Source organism: Aptenodytes patagonicus, chromosome 9 (assembly GCF_965638725.1).
Source record: "Aptenodytes patagonicus chromosome 9, bAptPat1.pri.cur, whole genome shotgun sequence".
NCBI classification, from domain to species: Eukaryota; Metazoa; Chordata; class Aves; order Sphenisciformes; family Spheniscidae; genus Aptenodytes; species Aptenodytes patagonicus.
Genome location: NC_134957.1, coordinates 17,396,050 through 17,410,972, shown reverse-complemented (window position 1 = coordinate 17,410,972; position 14,923 = coordinate 17,396,050). Strand labels below are relative to the sequence as shown.

The 14,923-nt window shown below is 41.8% G+C and overlaps 1 protein-coding gene across 1 annotated transcript in view; it reads left to right on the top strand.

Moving 5' to 3' along the window:
* The first annotated feature begins 4,140 nt into the window (after positions 1–4,140).
* The window catches only part of KIAA1210 (KIAA1210 ortholog), a 73,067-nt gene continuing 62,284 nt past the window's right edge, over positions 4,141–14,923 (top strand). Inside the window, exon 1 of the mRNA XM_076347260.1 lies at positions 4,141–4,174. The gene's annotated coding sequence lies outside the window, so the exon portion shown is untranslated. The remainder of the gene's footprint in view (positions 4,175–14,923) is intronic.

Sequence of the window (14,923 nt, the reverse complement as noted above, 5' to 3'; positions counted from 1 at the left end):
CTCAAGTTATCTGCCACAGGAGCACTGGTACTGCAAGTTACGGTTGCCCAACTTCAAGCTCTTTTTTAACCTTGCAGCATATCAAAAATATTCATATGCTTCAGAATGCATCTTAATTAAGAAAAAAAGAACAGATATTTAGAAATAAATGGGCATAAATAAAATCATGATACATCAGTCAGAATTATCTAAATTCATGAACCCTTTGTTACGCATTTCTCACTAGCAAGCTTACTTGGCAGTTCCTTTAAGTGGAACTGAGGTTCTAGTCAGAACGGAGTTGGCCCCAGCTCTAGTTAAATACCATAGGCATTAGCTGTGCTCCCACACAGGTTTTCCTCTCCATTCTATAGACAACAATAGTTTCCTCCTTGAAACCATTCTATTAACATCTGTGAGATGGGTTGATAAAGCAGTTCTAATATAATGCTCTCTTCTTATTAATTGAAGAAAACATTGGAACTCAGATAACTTTCATATCCTTGCAAATCAGAGTCTTTCAAACAGTTTTAAAATATTCCTACTTGTTTTTTTGATAACCAGCATAAATCTGTTAGAGATGAAGCAAAATTAGCTCCACTACACCTCGTCATTCTTACTGCTCTATTTCCACTTGGAACTTGTCTGGTAGATTTAATGAATCTTTTAGAGCATATTTAATACTTCTAAACAAAGTGTGCTTTGCCCAGGTTCCCCATGATGCGCTTTACCTTGGCCAAGTACACGGGGACCATTGTTGCCAAGCTGGTTTTGGTCCTCTCATTGTTCCTTTGGAAGCCCTCCACAGGAATTCTTTTCTCTAACTTACCTGACTGACGATTTTAATTCAAACTATGACTGCAAGAAAGTTTTCAGAAGTTTGCAAAGATACTGATGCCTAATTTGCATTACTTGTGAGCAGATTCCCAGAGCTGCTGGTCATGTGGCACTATTGCTGGCTGTCATTTGACCTGCAAGGACCCAGGGTTTCTGAAGTAGAGATGAGGTATCTTAGCCTCTGAGCTTTCTGAGAACTGGTGACGAATAAAACCAATGGCAAGTTAGATCTTTACTGTCCAGCCTAAAGTCTGATTTGTAACTCCCACCTGAGAATTTGAGAGTCTTCAGTAAAGTACCACAGGATTGCATCACAAACAGCTTGTAACATCAAGTAGCAGCCACAGAGAGAAGTTTTTGCCTTGTAGTCCAGTGGCCTCTTGGAATCTGTAGACTTCCCAGGAAACCAAGTAAAGAAACTAAAAAGCAAGGTTAAATGTGCCTTACAGGGACATAAGGAATTCAAGCCCTCTAGAGAGAGACTATCCAATAAATTTACGTAGGCAAGCTCCATCATACCTGCCTGTTTCTCACAGCTGGTGTAATACAGGTATTGCTTCTCCCTCCCCCTCCCCCCCCCCCCCAGTAATAATTTAATGTACTGACAAGGAAAAAGAAAGGAATGATGAGGAGCTGTAATCTCACTCTTTTACTGACTAGTGCCTACCTATGCCAAGAAAACAGAACCCCTTCCTAAACTGCAGGGGTCTGGTAGGTCAAATGTACTCCTGACGCTGGCAGCAGGCGTTACATTAAGCTGTTGTTAGAGTGGGTCTGTTCCAGGTGCTGAGCAGGCACCTGACCTAGGAATGCCCTGAATTATGTCTAGTCCTCAGATCAAAAGCATAGACCATCTTTCTGCTGGACTCCCTTTTTTTTTGAGTTTTTATTTCCATCTCTGTCATATCTCTGTTTATTTTTCAGTTGCGTCTTCTGACTTTCTAGCTGTGTTCTTCATCCAGCTAAGTGCTAGAAGAAAGAACTTTGCAATGCGAAGATGACACTATGCTGAAGGCTATCAAGATCCTGTCATTCCTTGAGATACTTGTGTAAACATCTGCAGCATAAAGCAGCTCCAGATGGGAATTTTTACCAAGTTTTAGAATGAGTGTCAGAGAGGGGGGTTGGAAAGGCAGAGACTGCTCATGCTGGAGAATTGCTTTCCTCAGAAACATACTGATGTGAGCTTGCAACTAAAATCTTACACACACACACATCCCCCGCCCCAGCCTCAGCTTCCCCCTTGCTTGTCTTTTAGGCTGCCAGGACTATGGTTTTCGATTCAGTCATGCCGAACAGGACTGACAGTCACTGTGACAAGAAAGCTTGCTTGGTCAGTATGTGCAGCAGCTACACTAGGAAGTTTTGGAGATGTCTCGTCTTTTAACTATAGATGAAAATCTGGGTGTGAATTCTTGGTACGGGCTCCCTTTTTGAAAGGCGGCAGATGTCAAAAACAATCTGGACAAGCTGTAGATAGTTCTGGAAGAGGCAAGGGAAAAAGAAAATGTAAGTCTGCATGTGATTCTTGCGATTAACAGTCTTAATATCCCTGGAAAGCACACTAGTTGACACTGAAAGAGTAAATAAAATCCCTGACTTCCTGAAAATAACTCCTTGGATTTGCTTACAGGTCTGATGAGCCAGAAGGGTTTTATGTATCAAAAATAACTGGATGACGTGAAGGAAACTTGGTGCATTCACAGCTTGAGTCAAATGAGTAGCACTGTTAGAGGGAGCAGGAAATGTTCTCTCTGCTCTGTCAGTGCCGGATAGGGAAATGGTATCCATTGCATGTACATGGGTTCTTCACAAGGACCAATTTTAACTTACCCTGGAGACATTAACTTAGCGTTTTGGAACGCATGAGCCATCTTCACTTGTGTCACTATATCCCTGAAGTAGGGCCTCTTATTTCTCTGCCGCTATGCTGGAGGGCTAGTTCTGCCACAGAACAGATCAGTCTGTTTCAATGTGAATTGATAACCAACTTCAACGGTAGTAGATTTGAAGGTTAGAAGAAGGGAGGTATCAATAAACTAGGATGGTAGAGTTTTCTAGGTGTAACCTTCCAACATTTTAATTGCAGAAATGCAACAGGATAGGCATGGATTCTCATCTCAGTTTGAGTTTATTTAGCTGATATCTGCTTTTAACACCCCTAGCTGATTACAGAGAGTGCTTTTGCTGCCTTTCTTTGGTCTGCTTTAGTTGGGTGGTCAAATCCAAAGCAGCACAGGCAAGATGGGGGTGGCTGAGTAAAAAGAAGAAAGCAGCAGCAGGCAGACAGACATGTGGAAGGAATATCACTTGCTTTTTTTCCAAAATCATCTAGGTGCCTAGTTAGATTAGATACACTTCCAGGTGCAAGCCAAATTTCTGTCTGTTCCACAAATGGTTCCTTTTATCTTTGGTTTTCTGATTTTATTAAACAGTTGAAGCCAGTTCAGTCGTGCTTGGTTTGACACAAAGTTAGATTGCTAAGTAGTGATCCAGTGGAATCCAGTTTTCAACACATTAAGGAAGCACTCCATTAATTTCCCAGCCTGATGCCTTTCCAGCTCTTCTAGTTATGCAACGTCTTCAATGGGAAAATCTTTCAGACCCTCAAAGTCATCCCACAGCCTGAGAGATGTTACGCAGATTATGTATGCTGAGAAGAAGATGCCTTGTGCTGTGGTCCAAATCCCCTAGGCAATGTGCCGAATGCAGGCGTCTTAGGTCATCAAGCTTAATGTTTTCCCAAGCAGTTGTGTGTCAGGAGCTAGGCCACAGAACTGCCCACTGCCTTCATGCTGTAGGCTTGCCTTACACAGGTCTCCCAGGTCTGAGACTGTAAGATTCCACGGACACCAAACCAGCGGGGAGAGCCCAAGAAGCCTTGGAGATAGCACAGGCTTCCCACCCCGTGAAGGCAAAAGAGTGCGCCAAAATTCCTGCAATATCAAACCCCTCCATTTTATTTAACGTGGTTTCCCAGGCCAAGTGCAACTTTCTGACGGAGGCAGAGCGGCCCAGTCTGACGGGCAGTCCCAGCGCGGTGGTGCCGAAGGGATCCAGCGGGCTGACCCGGCTTCAGGTGGGGGAGCCCCGCCGCGGCATCCTGCGCGTCGGTTCCTGCAGCCGTTCCCCGGCCCTCCGGGGTGTCTGTGCCGCTCCACTCGCCCGCTCCCACGCGGGACCTCCCCCCCCGCCGCCGCTAGCACGGTGCGTGGGAGGTGGGGCCTGCTACCTGGTGCACGAGACCCGCTGCCCGGGGGGGCGCTGGGTGCCGTTGGACGGCGGCGGGCGGGGCGCGCGGCGGGGCCGCCCCGGCGCGGTGGGTGCGGAGCGGCGCGGGGCGCTCGGGCGGCGGCCGGTGAGTGGAGGCGGCGGGGGACGGGACGGGGAGGGCAGGCGGTAACCGGGAGGGGGCACGGCCCCAGCCCGGGCGGCTCCGTACCCGCTGCCCCGGCAGGGGGAAGGACTCCTGCCCGCTGCTCCCGCCCTCCCTGCCCCTCGGCAGCGGCGTAGCGGGGCCGTGCCGGTGAGAGCTCCTCGGGTCGGGCTTTGCACACGCGAAACCCCCAGCGCTTGGCAGCAATGGGATAACGCTAACGGGTGTTTTGTGGCGTACGCGAGCGGCGTGAGCTTTCTGTGATGCACTCTTTGTTCAAATGCTTTATTCACCGACTGCTGGCTAACGTCTCCTTACTCCTCCTGCGAATGTAGGGTCTGTCGGGCTAAATTGGCATCTTCATCCTTAACGTTCAGACTTGCAGTCTTTCGGTGTTGGATCTATACGTTTTATGCCCTAAACCAATTTTTTAACCTATGTTAATTAGCTGGAGTAGTCACGGTTATTAATATGAGCTGGACTTTATTTTCTCTCTTGCATCGTTAGTGGAATTGCTGGCTGTCTCCCAGCTGCGAAGTCTTAACACTGGTGTTGGGGACTGGGAGAATCCATGTGATCCCAGAGTGAGTATGCAGTGGTGACGTGAGTGGTGACGTATTAGGGTCTTGTAAAGGGAGCAGATCGGATCCATAACCTGTAGTAGAATGAAAAGATGCCCACCGTGTCATTTCTTTCATGATTATTTTGCTGATACACTCTATAGTTTTAAGAGCTTGATCTTACAAACAACTGTATGCAGGAGTAAAGCCTTAATCACATAATGACTTTGATGAATTTCCTATGATAACTATCCTTGTGCAAGTAGCAGTGGCTCATGTAAGGGCAAGTGCTTTCATCAAGGTAACAAGCTGCAGGCAGGGTATGAGCACAGAGTATCCAAGAACCCCAGCGAACCACCTCCAGTCTTTCTCATAGTCTAGTCCAACTGCTTTCTTGGAAGTGTCATTCAAAATGTCCCTTTCCCCTTCCAGCCATTGTGCCGTGTCCTTGCACCACATCCTGCGGAGATCTCTGTGTGAGTGGATTCCTCTGCCTAGACCCACACAATCATCAGAGCTTGTCTGATGCAGATTTGGATGGGGTTTTATTAATTTCAGACCTGGTGTAGCAGATTGGAGAACTGGAAAGAGGTAGCCTAGTACACATATTCTGAACTGTTTGGGATTACACTCACTGTAGATCTTTTACACTTTGTGTTGTCCTTCTGATATTTGGTAGAAACTGAAGGAGGTTACAGGTAACTTGAAGTATACTGTTAGGAACCCTTAAAACAGAAAGGCGAGTTTGGTGGCATTATCTTTTATTAACAGCTTCGTGAACATGAGTTTTCTATTTCTTTTTCTCTCACACAATATAATAAATGATAATTAGGACTCCAGTACCTTTGCAGATACATTATAAGATGAGAAATGGAAATATATATTTGTCTTGCTGTTATAAAACAAATACAATGAAAAATTAATCCGGTGATTTCATGGGCATGGAATAACTTTTTGCACTGTTTGGTTGATCGGTTGTTATAGTTTGGACTTACAGCTCTGTAATATACAGACCAGTACATTGTTAGTGCTTCAGGCCAATTCCTGAAGAATATTGCACCTGAAAAGTTACATTGACTTAGTGCAATTGCTCATCTGTTTCTAAAGAATGTCAGTAGATGACTTATGACAAGATCAACACAGTTATACTTCTCCAGACTGAGCTCCTACATAGTCATAAAAAGATGCAGCCCTATTGCACAGGTGGGGTGTGAGGTTTGCAAGGATTCCAGAACTGTCCAGCCCAACAGAGAATTTGGGTCCATATCTGCAAAATTCAAAGTTGGCTCGGTTCTTACTTGCTACAGTATAAGAAAGTGCAACACACTTCTTACCTTGGACTTTATGACTGACTCAAATTTAGTATATATATAGGTTTATGTGATTATGTATGTATATAAATGCTTTTATACTGTGCAAAACCAAGTTACTTGGACATTACGTGAACCAAAAGTAAACTCCTCTGGTTTTTTAGATTATTGTGAGTTGGAAGACTTTCCCACTTAAGCTGTTTGCTTGTGTTTCCATCAAAGATTTGATGGAATTTTGCTGAAAATAAAATGTCATAGATTCCTGTGACAACAAAGATGGAGGTATGCCCAGTGCAGATTTGATGACTCAAAACTCTTTGTCCTTTGGAACCCACAGCACAGGTTTTTGGCTGTATTCAGACGTTTGGGAAGTAGACCCCCTTTTAGACTTCTTTTTAGTCTTCCTGGGAGCCAGTAAATGCAGGCTTAACCAGCAAAAGTTAAGTTTTACAACTTAAGAAGTTTTACTGGCACTGGCCTCTGTTTCAAAGTTAATATTTGTCTCCACTTGAAATGTGTCTTAATTTACGAGTCAGAGAATTTGCTGCAGACAAATGCAGAGCTATGTTTTCTTTTACCAGAAGAAGACGTATGACAGTCAAAGAAGAAATGAGAAATTGTACTTGGTCCAAAGACCTGCTTAATACAGGCCCATTTATTTAGATTCTAAATAAATTTATTTAGAATCTAAATAAATTTATTTAGGGTCCAGTGGTTACTTAGAATATTTCACAAGCAAGCACTAGCTGCAAGTACAAATACTGGGATCATGCATAAACATTAAGAGAAGGGCTAAGATGTTACTCAGTTTTAACAGCTGTGAAAAGGGGCACTCAGTGAACAATACTTTGTGTACGTGGGAGAGAGTCTAATATATTTAATACCAACAAACACATCTTTAATCGTTACTGCTTAATCTCTGCTAAAAGCCACTACAACTTTGACCAGAATGCTTACTGCATCTGATACTGTTGAAGTGTGTTAAGAGATTAGTTCTTTCTTATTTATTTATTTATTTATATGAACTCTCTCTCTCTAAACAAAAAGAAAGCATGCATTGGTTTAGCAAACTGGGGAGTTGATTTTATTTTATTTTGTTTTCCCTAAGGATTACTGAAAATCCTCATGCTTGTACTGTGGACAGGGTACGTGGTGTGGTTGGTCTCAATATCTTTAGTTACATAACATAAACATCAAGCTGTGCGGTAAGTCAAACAGGGGACAAAGCAGCGTGACTGTACTCTCTGTTGTACATCAGACTGCAAGCCTAGGCTATGATAGGAAGAGTTGAACTCAGTGGAAAGACTGTCATTGATTTTAATGAGCTCTGGATATGGCCCAAACTCAAGAATCGGTGGCTTGACTTTAGTGGAATGCCACCAGCATCATGTTGAGTCATGCGTATGCAGATACATATACCTCCTCTTAAAGTTTAAAATAGCTTTCAAAAGCAATGCCAATGCCACAGGCATAGATGCCATTTGAATTTCATCAGTTTTTTCTAAATGAATTCAAACACATTGCATGAGATTTTGTTACTTGACATTGGTTTTAGTGGAAATGCAGTCCCGTTCCCTCATCATTCCCTCAGATGAATTTCTATGCCGATTCTTCTGTCTGTTTACAGTCAATCTATTGTGTAGTTTAAGCATAAACAGATTTCTCTCCATCTGCAGAGGTTTATCTCTGTATCTTTGGTTGACAGCTTATATGTGCAATGGAACGAGTGCTACAGGTTAGAACTTGAAACCACCTCTTTGGCGAGCAGTAGACACTGAGATTTGCAGCTGATGTTATTAACAAGGATTGTTTTAACTACTATTCCTCCCTCACTCCTGCTGACTATTGCAGTTCCCCCCATAAATCTCATGGGATCTCATCAGGTCATAGCTTGCACGGCCAAGCGATCATGCAAGACTCTGAACATTCTTCTGACCAACCAAAACCAGGCAAAACTGCCAAAATACATACTCGTCCACAAAGCTTGAAAGCAAGATCTTTAATGATTCAGAAACTGAGAATGAAGAGAGCGCCAAATATTATTTCCCATACACCTGCTTGTTTAAGCCATCACATAGTTTTGCTGACTCAGGAATGCTGGATTTGGGGTGACTGCACTACTCTAAGCTCTTAACACTGTAGGAAGTAATGAGGATCTTATTTGACAGCTTCTTTTTAAATTGCTGCTTAAAAACCTGTGGGGGAAAATGGATATTAGTGCACATACTTATTTTGCTTACAACTTTGACACCCTCTCTAGAGCTAACCTCAGCAAAACAGTATGTCAAGGAGTTACAGTCTCTCCTGCTTTCACTGCCATTCTTTGGCTTTTCATCTGCTGTTCCAGCCCTTTCTTCTTTCTGCTGAACATGCATTTCTTAAATTTAATTTATATTTACTAGTAAGAAGAGGCTGCCATCATTCATAGAAGGCTGTTAAATATTATTGCTATAATTTGCCAGAAAATATTATAGTAGCTTGCAGTCAAGTGTGTCCTTTCCTTTCTCCCAGTTTACACTTTACAAGACCATTTTTGGTAGGGTATCTGCCAGCACATAAGGGGTTAATGTTGCTGTAGTTTGGCTGGTTCTTTGCCAGTCTTTGCTCTTTTGAGTGCCAAGACTTTTTTTTTTCTTTTTTTTTTTTTTTTCTTTTTTTTTTAAGATTCCTAGCCTAGGAGAGTTGGAGCTGCAGCCCTTACCATGCGATCTGGGCACATTTGTCCCACCCTGAATCACGGTATCTGGCAAACCAGCATCTTTTCCCAGGCCTGTTGCTGACTTGCTGGACATGACTGCAGCCAGATGACAGGGGTCTAAGGCTCTTCCTTGCGATGTCAGGATAAATTTTATCCCTATGGTTCAAGAAACTATTCGTATATTCCTAAGCACTGGTAATGACAGGAGGGGGAAGGTTTAGAGAAGATGAATTCTCTCATCCTCTTTTCTTTCAAAGCAGTGTCAGGATTTCTGAGTTCTGAATTTACCCTCTGTTTTTTCATATGATACATTTCATTATCTCAGTAGGAGGAAGTGAAAGGGCGATGGAAAGAAAGCAGGGGAGGTAGGCTGTGTGGTTTACTTGACATTTGAGAAATAGTCCAAAAGTTTCCTCTATAAATTTAAACTATAGACCCATAGTATAATTACCTAGGAACATGCTACAAGCGGGGAGTGTGTATGAACGGTGCTTGCTTGGTTTTGTTGCTTTTTCAATCTATATGTTATATTCGAGTCTGCCAGCAAAATGATTTAACACCTCATAGGGAGCTTGTGGATTTATATAATTGACTCTTTAAATCTTAGTTTAAAAAAAGGGAGATGTGAACACAATGTTATGGAGAATGGGGCATAGAAAACCCCCGGTGCATTAGGAGAGTAAACGCAGCTGGAGATGCCATTTCAGAATTGCCTTGTGTACAATACTAATGAAAGTTCTTTCCAAAATCCTTCATTCTTTCTTTGCAGATATATTATGACAGACTTTATTTACAGATGCATAAAGCTTTAACTTTTTAAAGATTTTGGTCCTTTGAAAGAGACGTAGCATGCAGCTACTCCACGTCAGAGTAAATTTCAAAACTACAATGCAATGTGTTTGTGTGTTCTTAAGAGTTCAAGAGCAATACAGTGAGCAGAACATTAGACTGTTTATACACCTGTTGTTAGCTACCAGCATGTACTTCTTTAAGCATTTTTTTTTTAATGCTTATTTTCTTTTTTTGGATCTATCTTTCGTACATTATCACTTTGTTGCTACTGCAGAGTAGCAACTGACTGAAGAGTGGATTTAATGAGAGTTAAACTCCTAAAGCTGTGGGTTCTGCAATAATTAAAAATGATATCTTCTTATACAAGAAAATACATTAAAATGTTAAGGTTCTTACAATAAATCAGCTTAAAGCAAGAAATCTGAGTCAAGGAAAGACTATAATTTATCTCAGAAGTTCTTGCTTTAGTTGATTTGTGAAGCTTCTAGGCTATGCAAAAGGTTTTATCAGTCAGCTTGAGCTGGTCAGTCTTCCTGATAAAATGCAAATCCTGGTCAAGCTGATGAGTTATGTTTGGTATCTCGCACGTCAGCAGATCCAGCACGAAGGAAGGTCAGTGGGTGGCTTTCAGCCAGCTGAGCGGCTGAGTCTCGGGTGGAGAATAGGAGCTGTTTTTCCATGGTAGTGAAGATCATCTGATCAAAAGTGGGTATCTCCACCACCTAGACTCCTTCCTCTTGGAGGGACGACATGGGAAGGGCTACAGATGTCCTCTGTCTGGACCTCTGTAAGGCCTTTGACACAGTCCCCCACAACATCCTTCTCTCTAAACTGGAGAGGTATGGATTTGATGGGTGGACTGTCCGGTGGGTGAGGAATTGGTTAGATGGTCACATCCAGAGTGATGACCAGGGTAGTGGTCAATGGCTCAATGTCCAGATGGAGGTTGGTGAAGAGTGATGTCCTGCAGGGGTCTGTATTGGGATCGGTACTGTTTAATATCTTCATCAATGACATAGTGGGATCAAGTGCATCCTCAGCAAGTTTGCAGCTGACACCAAGCTAGATGACCTTTAGAGGTCCCTTCCAACCCAAACTATTCTATGATTCTATGATTCTATTTTTTTAATGCAGAGCAGTGTAAAATCATGTTAAATGGAGAAAAGAGGAAAAAAAAGGAGCAAACCAGCCATTATAATTGTGATGAGTCTGAAGAAACTATGTTATAAACAATACCACCACAACTTTTGTTGATTGGATTAGAGGGAAAAAAGGAATACAAGCAATTTACATGCTCTGATTCTGGTGATCACATTTCTTCTGCTCTACTGGCCCTCAAACTATGGCCGTTGCCACTGCTCTTCATTCTGCAGTTACAAGAGGGATAAAAACAGTCATAGGGTGTAACTTCGATTTTATTCTACTGTACATTACACAGCATCAGCACAATCGTGTGCCCTTGTTCCTCCAAAGGAAAAATATTTCAGATTTTGAACAGGTTTTCATTTTGGTGGAAGGGGTGTTACATTTGTAGTGTATATGGGACTCTTCAGAGATAACGTATTTGCTGTTTTTGTAACTGATTCTGATCAAAATAAAAGCTTGATCATATCATCACTAATACCATTTTTACTGATGACCAGTGGTTTTTCTGCAACATTCAATGGCATTTCCTTTGGATGTTTTTTACTAACATCCCATTATATCTAGCAATTACATATGAATTCATGGTGAGAAAACTTTGCACAGTCTAGGAAAAAAATCCAGAAGTCTTATTAGTGTTTAGCGTTTGTACTTGGTTACAGTTGCCTTTGTGAAATATTAAATCTCATCCACAGTGAGAAATACTACATTATAAGTATTGTGTAATCAAGAAAACAGTGCAAATCCATCTTGTAACTTAGCTCATTAACCTTTAGTTGCTTTTAAATACTATCTAGTCTTATACACGTTACGTATAAATAGTCCTCAGTAGATGGAGAGCTTGCTTAGTATTTTCACGACCAAAGGGAACTCTTTGAGTGCAGAACAAGCACAGCTAATCTTTAGACTTCACACTAGCTTATCTCCAGGCAATATAGAGAGACCCTTGAGGCCTCAATTAGTACCATGCCAGACAGTATCAGCTATATTAGCCTCTATGTTATATCCAAAGGAGCTGTTTCATGAGAGGATCTGAGTTTGTGTTCTTGCGTAGGTGCTGATAAAACCTGTAGAAGGGGTAGGTGACTTTTTAGCTACATGGCACATGGTGACAACTGCTCCTTTTCCTGTTCTGACCTGCAGCATCAGCTGGTATTTCATTGTATGGAAACTACCTAGATGGAAGGAACTGCTTAGTAGCAAGGATTCAATACCCGAAGCCAATACCAGTGGATCTCAAATATGTTCTGTTTAAAGGCTAGCAATAGGGGCCGGAGCGGTGAGGCAGAGAGTGGCATTTATCTTAGGAAAGCTGTAGGTATCCCCTAATCCCTGTGGTAAAGCAGAAAGATACTAAAGCGATGGACTTAAGTTTGTCATGACTCTGAACTGTAGCTTTTTCAGATACCGCTGATCCTGGGATGATAGACAGACCCATCAGCTCAGTGCATTCCTTAAGTGTAGGCCCAGCTCTGTGGTTGCGCTGTTTGAAATGGGAAGGACCAAGCAGTAGATCCAGTTTAAGCATGTGATTATGTGACTTAGTGCCACAGAACTGTTGTTTATTCAACAGTTTTAGGTAAAATTCTTCTGCAATTAGCTTATTTCCTGTCTCTGGATATTTATTAGATATTTTCCCTTCCCATTATGATGGGAACAGCTCCAGCATATTTAAGAGACAATTGGGAACACACTGGGATATTTAAAGATTCCCAGAACTTGAATCTGAGTAATGCGTTGGGCTGCCGTGTAAGGACTCTGCTGTGCTATGGGTCTGTTCTGATGAAATTGGCTCAGTATGAGGTATTTTTTATTATGTGATGATTTTAAAACTCTGGACAGGCTGGGCCAAATCATGTGGTGCAGTCATTGATTTCTAATTTAACTCAGCATTTTGATGCCAGTGATCCTGTAAGAGTTCCCACGGCTGAATGCTGGCTGGTGAACTTAAAGTTATCTTGGATATTTATAGGGTGCCTATTCTTGTAGGGTCTTTCTGGCTGTCCTTATCGAGTGAGGGAGGATGGAGAAAGACTCTAAAACACAGTTCCAGGCACCAGGAACTTTGGGTTCAGTTGCAGTTTATGGTTTCTGGAATAGTCACTGAATTACTCTGCCTCAGTTCTCCCAGCCGTATCCGCAGTATGGAGTAATACTGTATTCTGTTCAGAGGGACACAAGTCTGGTGCTTGTGATTAAACTTGCAGATATCAAGTGGTGGGAGTAAATTTATTATTACTCAGTACTTTCTACTTATTTTGCAGTTTGTGGAATGAACCAGTTACTGTATTTGTGCCTTTATACAGAGGAAAGCGAACGAAGAAAGCGAGATGTTACCATTGCCTATTAATTTGAGTTAAATGTCAAGAGTATGCAGTTCTGAGTTTTATTTTTCTGTTCATTTCCCCTTGGAGCAATAAAGCCTGCAGGCAGGACATTCTGGGACCTCACTGCCCTTCTCTGAAGGTTAATGGCCACTTTATCTTTAGCCTTGTGTTTGCAGGCACTGGAGTCAGACAGCCTTTTCCCCAGAACTGCGCTTCCGTGATTTCCTGTATTATTACTTCAGCCGACAGCCAGTGAGATGGTATCAGAGATGACCTTCACTTTCGAATTTTTATTTCAATCGTGGTTGAAATTCAGAATGTTGATGGTTTTAGGAATATTATTCCAGATGTGTGAGTCCCTGGTTCTCCTCTTGCTTATGCCTGCATAAACAAATCAGGAGTAATTCTGTTGAAGAGGTGGGCCTACATTAGTGCAAAACTAATATACATGGGAAGTCATTAAACTTGATTGCTATTCACAGCACAAGCATTAGTGGCAATGTCGGTCTGTCTCCAAGGGAGCTTGGCGAGAGTGTTGCAAGGATATTGACTGGATCTATCCCTAGAGGGGAATTTGGGAAGAATGGGGTGTAGAAAACTTAATTCATTATTCACATCGTCTCAGGATATTTGTTTAGACTCAGTAACTGTTACCTCTGATGTTCTACATCTAGACTAGGCACTGGTCCATGTGCCTGTAGCTACATACTGTGTTCTCACATTTCTTTCCAGATGGTCTTGTATATTGGTGCCTGCCTGGACACCGAGAAGGAAAAGTTGTGTTGTTGGAACTTAATATTTTTTAACATGGTATTTTCTTAAGTCAGAATGTGTAAAAATAGAGCTCTTTTGTTCAGCTTCTGCACTACCCCCCTTAGACAAAAGACCACAGTTTCCCAGTATATAAAATATTGACCGTGCTAGTATTTTCACAGGAAATACCAAGCTCTTCCACTGTGTCAAAAATAATCTGCTTTTCATTCAGACTCATTAAAATCTTAGATTTTGGATTTATGATCTTGGATGAAAAAAGTAGATATGTGAGAGGCAGCACATCCTGGCTGTATTGTCTATGTATACAGGGATGCTGTTACTTTCTCTATAAATAAATGACATATTTATATGCAAATCAATCCCTGTAGATTTGTAAAATGCCAAACAAACAGTTCTATCTCTTTATCTGTATTATTTGTTTGGCAATTGATATTTTCTGACACTGAAGTCTGAGGTTACATCTGTGATTCTGTTGCAGATCCAGGGGAAATTACCTTTTGAATGACACATGGCCTGACCTTCATCTCCAGATAATCCAGGAAGAGTTCACGTTTGACAGTGGGGACACAAAGGACAGATTTAGCATACCAGTATCTTTTTGGCCATGTTTTAGAATTCAGTAATGCACTGGATACCCCATACCGAAGTTTATCTTCACTCCTTCCTCAGAAGTGAAGACAGCGTGTTTGTGGTAAACTGCAAGAAACGATTCAGACTCAGAATTACCAAACACTGGAATCAAAGAGATTATATGTATTGCTGCTTTCTTTGAACTATTCTTTTTATTGAAGGAGCTTGCAGGAAGTCCTCTAACAGAGAATAACAACAACAAAAATCCCCCAAAGCCCACACATTGTACACAAAGTGTAAAAATAGACATAATTAGAGCAACACACAGTAATTAGATTCCAGAGCAAGTATCATGGCAAATTCTTCAGGCTTATACACATGAATAAAAAGCTGATATAATGCATAGTTAGAGGCCCCTGACTACACTCTCTACTTTCAATTTCAGAGATAGGCTTTGACCCTCATTTTCCTCCTAATATTAATCACAGATGGATGTATAAACTCTGCAAGGCAGAAATCCTCTTATCTCCACTTCTTTGTTTTCTGCAGAGTACTGT